We start from the raw sequence: 19,300 nt of genomic DNA, 5'->3' as shown, positions 1-19,300 counted from the left end.
GGGGTTAAGGGTACCGGGCATTAGGTAAGGGGTACCGGATATGGGGTTACCGGTACCAAAGATGGGATTAGACTAGACTGAGGTCCTAGGAATGGAGTTAAAGGTCCCATAGTTGGTGTTAGGTGTCCCGGGAATAGGGTTACGGGTACTGGGGATGGAGTTCGGGTTTCCAGGTTTGGCGTTAGGAGTCCCAGGGATGGCGTTAGGGGTACCGAGGACTGTGTAAGGGTACTGGAGTAAGAGACTTAGGGTACTAAGGATGTGGTTTGGGTGCCAAGGGTGTGGTTATGGGCTGGTCCGAGTACATCAAATTTAGCCAGAACATATCAGGTTATAGGCCACTGATGGGCAGTGGATTATGGGTTCCGCACTTCCGGTGTTGTGTTAAGGGGTCCCTTGGATGGGTCTAGGGGCCCCAGGGATGGGTAGTGCTACTGGCCAGGGATGGGGTTAGGGGTACCAAGAATACAGGGTTATGTGAACCGAGGAGGGTATAAGGGTAGGACATTCGGGTACTAGTACGGGATACCGATACATGTTGTTGGGTATAGATATCAGAGTACGATGTACGTTTAGCAGGGTAGGCCTACAGGGTTAGGTACCAAGTTAGGGGTGATCGGGGTAAAGATTAGGATTACAGGTTCGGGTATGAGTATGGGCTGGCCCCGGTACATCAAACTTAGCGGGAACATAATTATTATTATCATATCCAGATGAGGAGGCATGAAGACATTTAAGGTGGAAGTTACAGATTTTAAATTCAGGAACTATTTTAAAATAAAATGTTATCATAGAGAGTAAATTATAGGTAAGCATTGGAATGTGGGGGTGGATGTGTGGGGTGGGGTGGTGTGGTGTGTATTTGCAGTGTAGTATGGAGTTTGTGTATCTGTTGGTTTATTAATTAACATGTTACTTGCTTAAACTTATATTTTATAATGCTCATTGTATGTATAGAGGAAATAAGTTGAATTTGGCGGCCATTTTGAATTTTTGGCGGCCATTTTGAATATCAAAATCGTCAATATTAGTGCATCCATGTCATAAATAATATCCTAGGCCTAAAACAATTGCTATTGTATCAATAAATTCACAATGGGAAGGGTCAGTTTAAAATATATTGGAAAATTATTGAAAAAATGGCCGCCATTTTGAAAAACAAGATGGCCGCCATCTGCTGCATCTGGATTTTTGTAAACATGTATAAATATGTTACTTGGGACCCAAACAACATGTTAGGATAGGTGGCACATTGTCTTCAAAAAAAGGCCACGGAATTTAGTTTGCTGCTTGACTATAAAATGCATGTTGATTTAAAGCCAAACTCATACATGTGATTTATAAACATGTTTTTTTATATGGGTAGGGACCAGAGGAACTAGAAAAGTTAGAAAAGAGCCTGGTTTTTCTTCCAAGTTATGAATTTACATGTTTTACAAACAAAAATATATGTTCCAATAGCTAAAACTGGTTAAATCACTGGTACTTTGAAAATAATGAATTATTTTGGCATTTTTGAAAATTTGACGCGGGTATTTTTGGTTTCCAAAAAGTGACGCGGGCGGGGGACGATAAACTCGGAATCGACTTTCATGCGCCTTACCTAGATGCATCAAGGTTAAACAGTTGCCAAAATGTATTTGATGGAGGGCAGGGTTTCGAGGGAAATTATCGGGTAAAAAACAAGATTAAAACAACTTTTTGAAAACAAGTGAAAACGTTTATTCTGCTAGTTAAGGGGGGTACTACACCCATAACACCCCTGCACAATTTTGTGCATATTTTTGCATTTTTCTCAACACTTATAGCGCATTGGTGACAAGTAAGATATGTATATTATAGGGCAAGGACTACAACAACTGCACTGGAAATTTTTATTTCAGCACCGACAACAGTTGTGGAGTTACAGTCAAAAATGAGGGAAAACCAATATTTGATCAATAAATCAATAACTACTTGTCTTGATTTGCTAAATTTTCAGTGCAGTAGTTGTAGTCCTTGCCCCTATAACATACATATCTTACTTGTCACCAGTGTTCTAAATTGTTTTTTTTATGCAAAAATGGGCACAAAATTGGCCAGGGGTGTACTGTAGTACCCCCTTAAAGTTAAAAAAACCAAAACCAATTCAAAAAACAAGCGGAAATGCAAAAAACATACCTTCATAAAATCAGCATCACTTCTGACTTCTGTCACATGAAAGCATGATTATATGAGTGGAAAATGGCAAAGAATTTGAAATGAGGGAATTCTAACAGCACATATTTCGAGAAATTTGCCATCTTGAATCAATGCAGATTGCAGAATTGCGTTATTGCATCACGCTTTAAAAAACTGTTAAACGGAAACGCGCTTGAAAATGCACACTACGCAAGTGTAAATTACTACCGTCAAAACGAGCGTACATCAAACACTCATGCTACAGGAACGTTTTGGAGCAGGCATCATCATCAGTTTGCAGCCAGCTCTCATTAAAAACATGGATTTTGGTACAAAATAAAGCTTGTTCGATGAAAAAAAGGTGCATGTATACGTACATGTATAGCTAAAACATGTTTAACCTTGATGCAAAAGTTTTTAGTATATATTGATAAATTTGTAATTTTGACCTATGGTCGCATGTCATGAATTGGTCATCTTTTGTGTAACATAATGTAAAATGAGGAAAATATCACCAATTGTGATTCACTTCAACACAACTTTTAATAAATACATTTAAGACCATTAAAAGTATATATTTCTGGAAAGCTTATATTACAAGGATGCCAAATCAACACAATATAACATCATAATACAGGGTGGGTAAGAAATATACAGGGTGGAACATCAACAAAATTAGCATCTTTCTTGTCACAGTGCACCCCATATTTTTCTTTTCTGAAAGCTATGTAGCTCAAAATAAATATGGATTCAGAAAGACATTTCATGGGCCCTTCAAACAAATTAGGAAGAAAGAGTTTGGTATCCTGTGTGTTAAACATACAGGGTGGTCAAAAATTGTAAAATAAATTTACAATTTTTATGACATTTATCAACCAAAACCTTTTTCCTCCATTTCTTACACTAAAACTAATAGCATAATTGAATTCCTCATCAAATTTCCTTAAAAATATGTGTACTTTTGAATAAGCAGGATGACTCGGGCCAAAGATGAGCCATTTAGAAATGTCCGAGCATTACGTGTACACTTTGTACAGTAACATATAGGAAAAACTGTCTTAATTAGCATTTAATTAGGCAATTAATTAGTTACATCTTTTGTTACAGTTGATCTACTATGAGGTAGATCTACAATCCAGGATGATATATGTGCAATTTGTGGTCCATGCTAGTTGTACTTTTTAAGATACAAAGGTTTGAAGTTTGCCATATTTTCACAATTTTGTGTACAACCCTATGGGGCTCCCCCGCCCCGGCTCCCCATTGACACATCTTACATATTGAAGTATAAATCTCAAAGTAGTTGTCCAATTGACTTGGGGTTTTTTGTATTTGACAAAGAACATAATTATCTACAAAATGACACCAAACTGTCCACAATAGGTACTATACTTTTAGAATAAACTAAACTTGAAGTGTGAAGAAAGCATTTTCATGTTACGGCTCCTCTATTTTTGGGTGACCTATTTGTGACATGCGACCCTATCTTGGTAAAGAAAAGGTCGCCCAAATACATGTACATGTATGAATCTGTTGAACTTCTTGGCTACATGTAGGCTTTATCCACCGCTCTCTTGAAGCAATTCATTGTTAGAGCATTTACTGTCTCGTTTGGCAGGTCATTCCAGGTATTTACCACTCTGTTGGAGAAGGAGTGCTCTCTAACTTAGAGTCTAAGTCTTGTGCTGCTTCATGATTTTGAGACTGTGTTCTCTGGTTACCGAAGTGTGGCTTGTCATTTCATACAGGGTTTCTTTCGCTACATCATTAATTAATCCCATGCATGATCTTGAACATGCAAGTCTGGACCATGTCGCCTCTCAAGCGTCTGTAAGCCAGTGTAGGGAGTCTCAATTCTCTCAACCTTTCTTTGTATGACTTAATCTTTCAACTGTGGTACATGTACTAACTTATTGGCCCTTTTTTGGACTTTTTCCACCAGCTGGTTATCTTTGTGATGTAGAGGGTTGTCTTTGTGATGTAGAGGGCTCCAAAATGCAGTTTACATAATCGGGTTTTGATTGAGCAAACTTCAATCAAAACCAAAATTGTCATTGGCGTAATAAGCCCTGGGTTTTGTTGAAAAGGGTTTCATTGTCCTGTAGATCAATAAAAGGTAGAGCCATGCGTGTTGTGACATCAGGCCGACACCTGTTGTGCATCCATGCCCTGTGTCGAGTCGCGTGCCAGTAGCCAATCATAGGCAGCGGTTCTGGGGGGTGGCTGTTTTCTCAGAAATTATTGCCGGAAAATTCATAAGCTGTTTTGATACCATCCGAAGAGGTCAGGAAAATTTTAAAACCCACCCACCACTCCCTTTATGAAAAATATGATATTAAGGTTATTAATTATTTTAAACTGTTGTGATATGGTAGTTCACATCATCTTACGAATGGTAGTGAGCTCAATTCATAGCGAGTGTGTAGAAGAATTAAAATATCACAGATATACTTTTATAGGTGCTGCGGTTCTTGAGTTACGTTGTAAAGAGGGCTGAAACAACAACACTTTTGTAAAACGTACATAACTCATTAACAACAATAAATTAAGCAAGTTTGCAAAGTATACGATTTGTAGAATGAACTTTTGCAAAACATCAAGGTGTTAATTTTGGTATATTGATCTAGATAATGAAAATCAATTTTTACGTTGCTTCGACCAACAATATCTCGTCTACCCTTAAATGGCATTGTTTCTTTTGCTTTTTACCATTTTGTCCAATATACAATGTATGAATCAAAATGGAGATACATTGCTGCATTTGAGCAAGTCATTGGGAATGTTTTCACATACTTAATATTTAATGTCAATTCCAAATTAGGCTGTTTGGAAATTGAATGGGGTTGTCCTAATTCGAAATGAGTAATGATTAGGTCCAAGCCAAATTATGCTGTTTGGGATTTGAAGTGGGTCGTCTCACTTCAGGACCGTAAATGGCATCAGATGATATAGCTGTCTGATTGCGTAAAAAGGTATCAGATGATATTGCTGTCTGGATACATATATGATTGCTGTCTGATACATAAAGCTCAGATGATATAGCTGTCTAAAGTGATATTAAAAGTATGAAGATAATATAGACAGTTGATTTCCTGTCAACTGTGTATACTCTCAGATAATACAGCCGTCTGAGGTGATATTAAATGAGCAATTGTTTAAATCCTAGCCAAATTATGCTGTTTGGAGAATGGGACAGGTATCAGATGTTGTAGCTGTCTGATACATCTGAAGTAATATACATGTAAGAACCTCAGATGATATAGCTGTCTGAGGTGATACAAAAATGTATGTGATATTAAATTAAGTATGAAGAACACAGTTGACACTTGATCAACTGTGTAAATGAAAGGAAATAAAAGATTCGGATGGTAAAGATCCAGCTCCGGCAATAGTTGTGTTTGATCTACTTATTGCGTCCATAGGACAATTATTCTAAGTGAGGCCTTACTATGGTTCTCAACATGTCTTCATCAATGAAATTAAAAGTCATGGTCAAGGCCCAATGCTCTTTTTAAAACCTTGACCCAATGCTTTCAATGTATTATGAATATAGAATGGTTGACTACTTTTTGGAGATAAGGTCTGTCTGGTGTCTCAAGAAGGACGGTCTGATCAACAACCTCATCTTGGCTTTTTCTCCATCAACATTTGCTATCACATCAGTAGAAAGCCCACATGTGACCCGCTCTGACAAAACCAGGAATAAGTCACATTTTTGACATTTCATGATTTGAATAAAAATGTAAGCGCTAGGCAATATTTAAATGATACCAAAATTATAAATAGCATCAATACTTTTCAAGATATGGATAATTTTGTAAGTGATACCTTGATATTTTTTCCAAGTTGCTATTCTGAGTAATCAGCTATAAATTGGTTTCTTGCCTTACACAGGATTGAATAGGGATTATCATAGTTCAACTGTTAATTATTGATTAAATATACCTCTTTTTAATAAGTACTTTCAAGAATTTGAAAGTCCATGTACATGTAGGCCCACAGTCAAATAAAACGAAATTAAGATTTTTTTTTTTACATCTTTAAAAAAAAAGCGCAGTAGTGCGCTACGCACAAGGCACAAGGCACAACGCCTAGACGTTGATCCACAAGCTTCAGCACACTTTACAGGCCTGTAACTCAAAAACATGTCTGGCGGCTTGTTTCGGGTTTTGTTGGAGCTGGTCACATATTTCTCAATGGCCCTGTTAAAATATATGTGCCCTGTTCTGCCAAATATACTATGTTATTAGTGGACCATTTGAGGTGAAAACTTGCATGTCATGCAATCAGCAGGAACCACTTGCTTTTATTTGTTTGCTGTACATGGTAGTGTAAGGGTTGAATTGATCATTTAACAGTTAAAAATATTAAAATGAATATACATGTATGCATTTCTGTTCTGTTCTCTTGTTTTTTCAGTGCTAGTGTTGGATATTGGTGAACACAACAACATTGAACATCATGAGGGGAATTCCATTTCATCAGATAGCAGTGGTTACTATCGTTGGTGTGGCAAGTGGCATGTACATCTACAAACCATTAATTCTACGATATAGGGCAGAGCAGATGACGGAACAATTGAACAAGCAAATTGAACAGTCAAAATCTGATCAGAATTTCAGTGAACAATCCACAATGGACTCATCTGAAAGGACTAACGAAAATGAAGCGCAACAGGAATAGTTTTGCCCAAGATGCAATTATTTTTATAAATTTGCCATGGAATCATGATTCATGCTTTTATGCCAGTACACCATGTACATTGTACAATGTACATTAGTACCACTATGGCTTATTATGATAGTCAATTGGTCAGTATATGAATAGTGCAAGTTATGATTGATGTTTGAAGAGCTGGGAAAGTTTCTTTTAAAATGTTGAACATTTCCCGTCAGTGAAACATGTGAATTGCAATGTCTTTTTCACAACTGGGAGATCTAGTGTTTTTTGATTGATCAGATAAATTGCATTTTTCACAAGCACTTACGGAGTATAGCAGGCCTGGAAATAACTTTGGGTCACCAAATTGCACACAATTGAGGTTGAGGGGCAATGTCATTTGAAATGCAAATTTTTTTGTATAAAGTGCAATCATTAAAAAAGTTGAATTTGTATTCACACTTATGCACTCGACTTTGAATTTGAGGAATGAGGATGCTACATGTAATTGAATATATGAATACAAAAGCCACCCAAGTCCATACTTTGGCCAAATTGAGTTAAGCATGGGAAATTGTTGCTATACATAGGCCTGTCATATGTATGAAAGAACAGCTCAAATTCATCCTCTGTGTCTATTGAGCATGTGAAAAATAGCATGTATGAAAGAATCAACCCAAGTCCATGATTTGAGTCTTGTAACATATTGATTGAAATCCAGTATGTATAAAAGTCCACTTGTAACATCTTCATTGCTGGAGAGTGACTTTTGAAAAAAAAATGGGTTTAATCAAGGAAAGTGTGTGGTTTATATTACATGGCAGAATGCTTATCAACATTATACATAACTGTGTGCTTTATTTTGTATTATCTTACTAGTGGTAATATCATTCCAACATTATTGTCTTTGTATATGATTCAAAAAACCACCCAAGTCCTGAATTTAAAATGAACCCCACGAAGTCCCTGAAATGCTAATCGTCATACCTAATACAGTTTAACCCACCCATTTGCACGTACAACTTACCATATTGACCAGGTAAATCTAACTGAAGGAATTAAAATAATACACGTTTTTTTTTCTCAAAATCACTTCCCATGGACTTGGGTGGGTTTTGGATTCATGTATTCAATTCTAAAAGGGGGTCATGTCAAATTGAGAAAAAATGGCAGAGGTTGTTATGCCCATGTAGTTACAATGCAAGGTGGTGGTTATATCCATGAGCCAATCCATGTCAACTCCAGGGATGTGCACCGCAGCACCTCTTCAATTTGTTTCTTTTTCTGTATATAATTGATGAGACATCCTTGGAGTTGACATGGAATGGCTCCCATGCAGTTTCAATGCTTGACCAGATTATTTCACTATGAAACGTGCAGAGGGTAACCCACTGCAGCAGAAACTGTCACCAGCTCCATTTTCATGAGTTTGTGACCCCCTTTTAAAATTAGCATGTACTCAATTTGTATCAGCCAAAATTTGGAGTGCCAATGACGATGCCCTACACTGAGGTCTGGTGCATGCTAGATTTCTGTGAAATGCATGATCCAAATTCTGAATTGCTTGTTTCAGGGAATTTCAGTATCTTAAAATATAATTGACATTTTCGGTAAATCAGGATGTAAGCCCTTGCGGGTAGGGTAGACTTGAGATGTGGTCATTTGGCATCACACATCACTGCCTTGTAGTGCGCAGTAATGATGATAGCTAAACGATGTGCATCGGTGTGATGTCAAATGGCGACATCTCTACCCGCAAAGGCTTATGGGATTTACAGAAAAGTTCAATTATGCAAGTGACCATTTCACAGTGTGCACACTAAAACCAAAAACCTTTTTAAGTTCAAGTGAAGCAGCAATGGGTAATTATCAGTTGCTCTTACCATGCTGAGAACAGTACAATTTGAGCAAACTACAAGAATAACCTTCAGATATTCCTAGCAGGACATGTTTGAGCTGCAAAAGCATACATGTAGCAAAATGCTATTTAATCATTTGTTGCTGAGCTGAATGGACATATTGTAGACAATTTACAAGATCCTTGATCTTATCTCCAGGGGCTAACCATGAACGATGCCCACTTCTGATAATAAATGATGCAAAAGAAACAAAGAATTACAACACAGTTAAACAATTTAATTGCTTCATCTATTAAACACTTTCTCCGAGCACTCCATGCAGCATGCATCATATTGATTTTCAATCAAACATTCAAAAATTTTCTGGCATATTACATTTGTGTGTTTTCAGATTTGATATTATACTCAAATACTAAAACGACATATCAACAACTTTTTATTTGGGGGCAGTCTCCTCAAATGTGCTTTGGGAGTCTTTCCAAATGGCCTGGCTTCAAATAAATATAAATATCAGTTGATAACAAGATTCCCCAAGGCATATTTGAGAAGATTGCAAAATTGAATTATTGGACATTAGATTCTTTGTCATTTGTTTATGCTTTGGGGCATCTACACCAGGCACAAAAAGAAACTCGTCAGTTATATTCATCCTTGCTGTTCAATAACTTGATAAATTTGGATTATTCTGAAATATACATTTTGTTAATTGGACTTTTGCTTTCTTATTTGACACCCTGTTCTTGAAAAACGAACAGGAATTGACCAAGATATGCGCCTCCAAAGCCTCAAACCCCAAAATCAAAAGTTGCATTTTCAACGATTTTCAATGGGAACGCATCGTTGTATTGCACACGGGCACCATGGGCCAATCAATAAAGCACACAATGTAAGCACAATTGAATCGTTAAAATTGCAACTTTTCATTTTGGGGTCTGAGAGTTTGGAGGCGCATATCTTGGTAAATTCTTGCTCAATGTTCACGAACAGGGTGTCAAATGAGAAAGAAAAGTACAATTAACAAAATGTATATTTCAGAATAATCCAAAATTATCAAGTTATTGAACAGCAAGGATGGATATAACTGACGAGTTTCTTTTTGTGCCTGGTGTAGATTGGACAATGCAAAGAAATTGTAAGGTTTGCAGCTTAATTATAATTATAATTTTGTTGATTCATATACTATTGTTGCATTCAACATAAACAATTATTTTATTTTTATTTGATGAGAAATATATGATGGAGTTAAGTGCTGTTTGCTTTGCTTTTTAAAACAATCTTACAATTAGTTGCTCTTCTGATCAATGGAGTTCAATAGCTGATACAGGTACCACCTAAATTTTGAAGTGTTGTCACAATTTACATTGTACATGTAGCCTTCTTTTACACATAATGAATAAAAGTTGTTATCAAACAATATCTTGCATTGTAAAGTTTTATATTGTTCATGAGTTACGATGCGTAATGTCACTTTTGTGTGCAAGGGATTCTTGGAGCAAACCAACACTTTTCATAGCTCAGTCATGCTTATGTGATGCAATCATGCTAAATGAATCATTTATTGGAATTCAAACTGATTTGAGAAGAAATCATATAAAATGAAAACTGATTTGTGTATCAGGAGTCCAGGGCAACCCTGTTGCTTGATCATGTCACATACATAAAACACCACCAAGAGAATGTGTGATAGCATGCAAGTAATTTTTCATGAACTTAATTCCAACCACAAGCTTTGCATGTTTTTTGACCATGTTAAGCCTTATTACTTGGTACCATCATGCCTACATATATTTCTGTGTTACATGTTCAACCAGAGAGGTTACTAGATCGAGAGTCACTCCAGGCTCCAAAATTTGCCATAATGGATTGTCATGCATGGGATAATACTGTATTGTTTGTATTAAATGCCCTGAGGGTGTTGCATTTTTCCAACTGGGGGCGTTTATTAGAAGGGAATTTTCAGTGGAAAAAAGCTTCAAAATAGGCATCAAACTTTGGATGAATCGCTCACTTCCGGGTTCGAATTCAAGATGGCAGTGCACACGGAACCGCCTGGAACACAACATTTTTACAGTAAATACAACAAAATTATTTGGATCTGTCTTGAGAACATTATTTACCAGTAACAAAATTACATCCGTATATGTACATTGTAAGTGCATCATCAAACAAAAATCTTGCGAAATTCTACCATAATTAGGCAATGACCTGGAATCCCCTGGATGAAAGTTTGAGTGTTGACTGATGCAAGTTTAAGCTTACTCACACCATCACATGGCAATTTTTGCATAAACAAACAATATGGTACATGTACACTATTTTGCCCTTCATGAATGACAAACAAAAATGGCAGAGCTAGGCTCTAATAATGACCTCTTTGGGTACAAGAAAGTGGCCATTAAATACTTACATGTAAAACAATCTCAACTAAAAAACATCTTTCAAGGCTCGGTCATCCACCTATATGCACTGTAATTTTTGTGGGATCTTGAGCTACACCAAATTGCATTCTGAATGTGAGGATCATACATGTATGTCCTGATGATATAAAATAATTTTGAAATTTGCGATATAATACATATTTTATAGCAAATTATTTAACAGTCCTCAAAAACAAACTTTATGTAGCTGGGAGGTAAAGCCGACCATCATATGAAAATTTTGAATTTTTCAATAATTTAATATGACAGGTCAAAATTGTCATACAAATTACGATAGTCAGTTTTTCCTCCCAGCTACATACACTTGATGTACATATCATTAGATTTGTAAAGTTTACTTTTTAAATGTTAAATTCACAAATTAAAAAAAAATCTAAATTATTTGAGGACATTCCTCGTATTCAGAATGCAATTTGGTGTGTCTAGTGTGCTCTGAGGTCCCACAAAAATACTGTGCAAAGGTGAGTGACCGAGCCCCTTTAAGTGCTATTGTGATGAAGTTTATGATACAGAGTGTATCAAGGTGATACAAATAATTTGTAATATAGGATTTTCAAGTCATGAAGTCCAGTTTTACATTATGAAGTCCAGTTTTACATTGTTCAATTTCATGAAGTTCAGTTACATAGAGTCAAGCAAGTACGTGTATGTTCTAGGTTTATCACAACTATCCAGTTCCTCCAGTCAGAAAACATCATTTTTGCTTTCATTATTATATCCAAGTGTGCATTACAAAGTCACTGCAAACAGGCAAGTACAGTACAAGTCGGATGAGGGAGTTTGGCGAGTAGAAAGTTCATGTCGTCATATATCTAATCTGAAAAAAGAAAAAAAACCAAAAACATGCAAGTAATGAGTAGACATTCATTTTTGTAAGTTCTCTTCTCTTCCGCAATTTAACACAATTTGGCAAATGAAAAGACTGACAATAAAGTAAAACTGATTTGTCAAAACTATTAACCATTCAATTTCCCATTCAGCTTTTCCACCCATTTAGATTTTGACAATATATTGATGTACATGTAAGTGCAAATCGGAGTCTTAGCCAGAAATCAGAAACCACCCGTCCAATCTATACCTAAATTTGACCCTCAAATATAAAACAACTTGTCTATAGGCCTACCCATGGAAGGGTCACTGGGTTCAAATATGACCTGATTTGGCCTTTACATGTCATTTTGAATTAGTCCCAAGTTCAAATATCCTTAAAATCATCTATTTTCAAAATCCATTAAATCTACTTACAAGTCTAAAATTAGATTAGCCCGTCGTATGGCTGACCAAAACCTTGGTGCAAATGGACGATAAAAAAATTTAAGATCACACCGATTTTTAATACAATATTAGCGGTCTTCCAACATGAAATTACCAGTAAGATGTTTTTTTTAGATGGATTCATGTTAAAATATGAGTAAGAAGAATAGGGCAGATGAATTTCACACACCAATTTCTAGCATATGATTATGGGCATTCATGAGATTTCATCAGGACCTTCCTTTTTGGCCTTCAAGGGTGAAAGTAAGGTGTTTCCTAGTTTCCTACCAGTATATATACACCAGGCACAAAAAGAAACTCGTCAGTTATATTCATCCTTGCTGTTCAATAACTTGATAATTTTGGATTATTCCGAAATATATACATTTTGTTAATTGGACTTTTGCTTTCTCATTTGACACCCTGTTCGTGAAAAGCGAACAAGAATTGACCAAGATATGCGCCTCAAAGCCTCAAACCCCAAAATCAAAAGTTGCATTTCAACGACTTTCAATGGGAACGCGTCGTTGTATTGCACACAAGCACCACGGGCCAATCAATAAAGCACACAATGTAACAGGCACAATTGAATCGTTAAAATTGCAACTTTTCATTTTGGGGTTTGAGAGTTTGGGCGCATATCTTGGTCAATTCTTGCTCAATGTTCACGAACAGGGTGTCAAATGAGAAAGAAAAGTCCAATTAACAAAATGTATATGTGATGCGATCAAGCAAAATGAGTCTGATGTCGATCAAAATCAAATTTCAGTTTTCAATCTCATTATATGAGCCATTCTCAGAGCTTTATTTTGCTGAAAACCCCATTATAATTAGACTTATGGTTCCAGAGATATAACCATTTTAGTGTTGCTCAGAACAATAAAATGCAAAGGAAGCTGAATACTATTATTGATTATATCTCAAAATCAATATTCCCGACATCCGACTCATTTTGCTTGATCGCATCACATATTTCAAAATAATCCAAAATTATCAAGTTCTTGAACAGCAAGGATGAATATACATGTACATGTAACTGACGAGTTTCTTTTTGTGCCTGGTGTATATATTCAATATGGCAACATTTTTCACACACATTGTACCATAAACTTATTCTGTCGCCAAAAGGTGCTGGATTCACCATGTCTTTGCTAAATGAAATCTACGCGAGTGGCCAAAATCATTCAGATTCAGAAGATACCAATCCGGGCTACCTGTGATCAGTACATCACTAGCGGAAATTTTGACATTCATCGCTTGGAGGGGTGCAGAATCGAATACTGGACACTTCATCCCCTGGACATTTCATCCCCTGGACATTTCATCCCCTCGTGTTACAACGCTATTGTAGCGTTCTTTGAGCGTGACAGTGAATCAAGAATGCATATGAATATAATAATTGTTTAGAATCTTGAACTTAGAAGGAACTAATATAAGGAAATTAATAATCTTATTTATCCAATGTATGCACCGTGTTCTGTATGAGCTATCACCAGCTGATCACACATATATAAAATCGATCGATGTTGAATGGCAGCAGGGCCTATAATAGACTAATAGTTAATAATAGTTTATACATTCAATGAATTTACCTAAATTGAACAGTGCATACCTTTTGTTATTACTGTGAGTATTGTTATGTTATCATTATATTATTACTATTATTGTTAATATTATTAGCCATATTATTATTATTATCATTATTATTATTTACTGTGGGTTTTTTGTTGATAGCTCAGACTATTTATTATTGTTATGTTAAGTGTATACTCTTTTTTCCTGTTATTTATGTATTTATTATGTATTGTTAATTAATTAATTAATTAATTAATTTATTTATTTATTTATTTATTTATTTATTAATTAATTATTTACTTAAAGTTGTTCATCTAACAAAATAAGTACATTTTTAAAACTATTTATCTGTTTATTGTTTATTGATAAATATGTCTGCATATGGAAGGATCATAGAATGGAAGGATCATGGCAATATTTTTATATTGTCCACTTGATGAGGTGATTAGCGCAATGTCATGTTATACAATAGGAACAATAGCCGAATGGTTACAGGAAGTTGAATTCTTTCAATCATTGACTGGTGTGCTATTAATCAATGATGGAATCTATATATAACTATATTATCATTCGGGAATCTGTAATACAACCAGAGTCTTATCACTGATAAGGTGCGATTTAAAAAAAAGCTTTCTGCACACTAGTCATATTGAAAGTTATAATGAATATAATAAAACCGATGAATATTTGTTCATTATATTCATGGGGTACACGCGTGTACCTAAGTAATATCACATCCTCTTAATGTTATTATTATTTCATTGATACATTAGTTCATTTATTCAAGTTAATTTATTTATACATCTATATGTTTTTTCTAATGTATACTATAATATAATGTTATCAGCCTCACGCCTAGCGTTTTGATGGCATCCACATCTCATGTATTTAAAATGTAGTTGCTATTATAAATTTTTTTTTTGATATTTATGATATCTTGTATTTACTAACCTTTAATTATATTTAATATGTAATATCTTGTTTTATGATATATATTGTTATATGAGATAGAAAAAAGAAATTGAATTGAATTGATATTGAATTGAAAGAGAGAAGAAAGCAAGAGAGAAACTTAAGAATGAAGAACTACCGGGGAAGGACTAAAAAAACTTCACCAAAAGACCCTATACCAGTACCACCGAGCTTTAATTCCATGCCCGGAGGTTCTACGGCTCGTAAGTCGTAACCCGTGGTGAGAAAAGCGCAACTTAATTGTGAGGAGGAGGTGGTCCAGGTTTTGGTACATTTATACCACTAAATCAAATTAAAGTCATAATGTACATATTTGGTACATTTATACCACTAAATCAAATTAAAGTCATAATGTACGATCTTATAATATGAATTTGGTTAATTTTTTTCAAACCTGATTTTTTTTGCATATTTGTAATGTTTACACGTGTCACAACTTGCACCTAAATGGAATCAGCCAAATTTGTTGCGTTTGTAGGTAAACAGAGCAAAGTTCGACATAAAGTCATAATTCAAGAAATTCAGTGACTTTATGTCCGCCCATAGAACTGCGTGTTAAACGGCCAAAATAACAAGCAGTGTTTCTTTCACGTTACCTCGTTATTTCAGCTCAAAATGGACAGAAACCATTCTCGATCATTATTACTAGTTTTATTTCGGCATTTTGAGTATATAATGACAAATTTAAAATTTGAAGGAAATCGTACATTAAGCCTTTAAAAGACTAGAACAAAAGATGAACGATCAAGAAGGGTTCCCGTGTAAAAACTATAGACTTTGAGCATTTGTGCCCAAAAGACCATACTCTGAGACGAAAATACCTAGTCTCAGACCATCATGACCATCTTATCTAGCTGTATCCCCACCATGCACTACATAATAATATTCTGTCACGCTCAAAGAAGCTACAATAGCGTTTTAACATGAGGGGATGAAATGTCCAGGGGATGAAAATGCGAGGGGATGAAATGTCCAGGGGATGAAAATGCGAGGGGATGAAATGTCCGGTTACCGCAGAGAATCGATGCTGAATTGGCCAATTCAGCTCCCACCTCATGCCCAGGGCACGCCCCCCCCCTTGCCCCCGACCATCGCTACACCACTGAGAAGAAATGATACATACCTTAAATATTGTCACACAGCAACAGGAAGGACTAAATTATTGTGTTCCTTCATCATCTGCTTTTTTAAATTTGCCACCATAGAAGGGTACTTTATTCATAACAACTTGCCAATCTGTGTAATATAAACCTAAGATTGCTGCTGCGCCTCCCCATAACACTGCAGCCGATTTCCTGGGGGAAAAGAGGAAAATAGTGAGACAGGCAACAAGAAAAAAAAACCCACCTATTGTAAGGGCAACCCTTCAATTTATTGACCTATTTTCAGCCAAATGTATGATCTGCATGGCCTTGTGTCAATATGTCATGTTTTTTATACTGGGCACCTAAAAAGGGCGGCTCTGTTGCATTCTTACTTATCAAGACGTGTTTACATGCATGTAGCTTGTTTATTTGATATTTATTATGAGCTTGTTTAGTACTATTTTTTTCCTTAGACATTGGTCTTTCAATTTCTGAAACAAATATTAAAGATTTTCATTTGTACTAATTACTGTAACTCGTTAAGTCTAATTAGTCAGGGGTGGCTCATGTGGTGGAGGATCATGTGGTGGAGGATCACAATGCTGTACAATGGTGATCCTCCGCCACATGATCTTCAATAAACATTATTGATGGATTTCTACTTGTTTCTGTACTTGATCTCAGCCAAGTGATATCATGTTTTAGTATTCATTGCCTCAGTATTTGTTAATTAGACAATTAAAAATTACTTACTTGTTGCTACATTAATAAAGTTCATTGACCTCTATGTATTTAATAGGGATTTAATGTAGGCAACATTCAAAAGGATGCTACGGACAAACGAAACATGATAAAAGGCTCAAATTTCTTGAGCCGACCTTGGTTGTGATCCTCTTTACTTCAGTAAACTAAAAACTAGTAAAACATAGAAAGTTTGCGACAAATCTGTAAGAGTGCCCTCATCCTCAATTTTGATCCAAAAAGTCAATAAAAGGCTCAAATTTCTTGAGCCGACCTTGGTTGTGATCCTCTTTACTTCAGTAAACTAAAAACTAGTAAAACATAGAAAGTTTGCGACAAATCTGTAAGAGTGCCCTCATCCTCAATTTTGATCCAAAAAGTCAATTTTTACGAAAACGCTTTGTCGAATTCTCTTTTAACTTTCAAAACTGGATTGTTGAGCTTGTTGTACATCTAGTTACATGCCTCAATCATGAAAATTTGCATCTCCAGTGCCAGATAAGGGGTGTTTTAAAGAAATTTATATAAATATTGACAGATTGTTGACCACCCTGTATCTACATAATTGAAGTACATGACCGCTAAAAGTTCCATATGGCTAGGTGGGCAATTAAGTTAACTATATTAAACATGTGTCAAAACTTTACATTATCAATGTACGTCGAGGGGTGACACTCCTAACTGAATTAATATTTTCATTCTTATTTTGCTTGTTACACCATGTATATTATATGGGTCACCCTGTATAATTACTCCCATTGTATGGTTTCTGAAATCGTCTGAGTATATGCTCTCAGAATATATACTTTTATTGGGTTCTAATGTAAACTTTTGAAGTTATAGAACCAAACCTGTAAAAGCATGTGATTTGTTTGAAAAATACACATGCAACGTAACTGGTGCCCAACATAAAAAACATGACCTAATGGGGCTACATATGTACGTATACATATGTATGTATACGTATACATTGTACAACTGGAAATTCATGCAAAAACAAAGTGAAATGATAATATTTTGAATTTTTCCTCACTTTTGTTACAAGTGAGATGTTTCCAAATTGTTTTGGTATAAACCGCTCATTCCATATACACGTCATGTTATAATAATTATATAAAAATAATTTGGGAATATAATTATAACAATGTTACATTCCAGAATACCCCAACAGTATTACATGTACACAGAAATCAGGGACTGCCTTTTGAGGAGAGTGATACTGCTCTCCTTAAATCTGATAGGAGAGTGGTTTTTAGCTCTCCTTACATGTAGTTGACCATTCTCTCCTCGCATTCTATTGTAAATGCTCTAAACAGCTATCCTTGAAAGCTCCAGAAGAGCTATTTAATGCTCTCCTGCAAATTCCAAAAGACACTCCCTGCACAAATTACATTTGATTATGGCACTGCTTTAACATGTTAACACCAACACACTCATAATAATTATGCCTAGCCACGGTTGTAGCTAGCCCAAGTTGAGTGCAGGCTAATTTTACTATCCAATTTGAGCGCTGGCAATCTTTTTAGCGAACATGTGAGATTGGGGAAGAGGTTAGAGGTATCACATGTATCACCCCCTAATTTTTTGTTTTGTTTTTTACTCTTAAGCCCCAGAAAAATGCAGAATGGACATTTGTCCATAACTTAGCTGATTTTTGACCTGACAGACATGGTTGACCCCTCATTGTTTAAGTTAAATAATCACCTTTTTAAACCAAATAATTTCCATGTGAAATATCCTACTTGAAAATTTTGTGATCATGCCTACGTACACTAAAACAAAACTGCTCCATTGACACTGTACATAATTTCGATCGGCAGTCTGGGCATGCGCACATTGAAATTTGCATAGCTAATGCGCTTCAACCACTGTGCTTCAATGTATGAACGGGGACTGGGTTCATTCATATATTTTCATGACTAAACGTTGTTTATGCCCTCAGGCTTTATCGTTTAGTCATGAAAATATATGAATGAACCCCTAGTAATAATCCTAATTGTTCATGAATTCACTTATTATTATTTTACAAAAACACATTTCTGAGTGTAACAAGGCCAGATTTTGTAATTATAAGTAATATTATAAATATAATTAAGAAATAAAGGGTAATGCATTATCCTTTACACGCAAATAATGTGTCCGAGGCAGTAAAAACGTAAGTAATGGGCGAGTTATGACTGCAAAATTCGGAAGGCATGCATGCATGGAACTTGGAAGGGTCGACTACGTGACGTGACGTGACGATATTTAAATCCTATATTAATTGAATACTTACCATTGGTAAGCTATTGCTATATATCTTCTACCAATAAGCCTTTCTAATTGTCCCTGAGGAGCTATTTTGCTCGGCATTTTGAGGCTAAAAACCGCTATAAATACTCCAATAAATTAGCAAAATCTACAGAATCCGGCACCGCTATGATCGGAAATTCGACGAGGTTTTTCACAGGGCTGACATCCTTCACAGTTTACACACAGCCTGTTGGCTCATTTCTGAAGCCTGTAGTACAAATTTGTTGCTAAAAATAACTTCTCAAGCTGGTTTAGCAGGTGTGTT

The 19,300-nt window shown here is 35.7% G+C and overlaps 1 long non-coding RNA gene across 1 annotated transcript; it reads right to left on the bottom strand.

Moving 5' to 3' along the window:
* Window positions 1–8,934: 8,934 nt before the first annotated feature.
* Window positions 8,935–12,406, bottom strand: LOC140159341 (uncharacterized). Its single transcript, XR_011859872.1, has 2 exons — window positions 12,362–12,406; window positions 8,935–11,933 (listed from the first exon to the last, which is right to left on the bottom strand). It is a non-coding gene; the product is annotated as an uncharacterized lncRNA (long non-coding RNA).
* Between the last annotated feature and the right edge of the window lie 6,894 nt (window positions 12,407–19,300).

This window comes from Amphiura filiformis, chromosome 8, assembly GCF_039555335.1.
Source record: "Amphiura filiformis chromosome 8, Afil_fr2py, whole genome shotgun sequence".
In the NCBI taxonomy this organism is placed as follows: domain Eukaryota; kingdom Metazoa; phylum Echinodermata; class Ophiuroidea; order Amphilepidida; family Amphiuridae; genus Amphiura; species Amphiura filiformis.
Note: the sequence above shows the minus strand (reverse complement) of the source record. Positions and strands in the feature narration are given on the sequence as shown.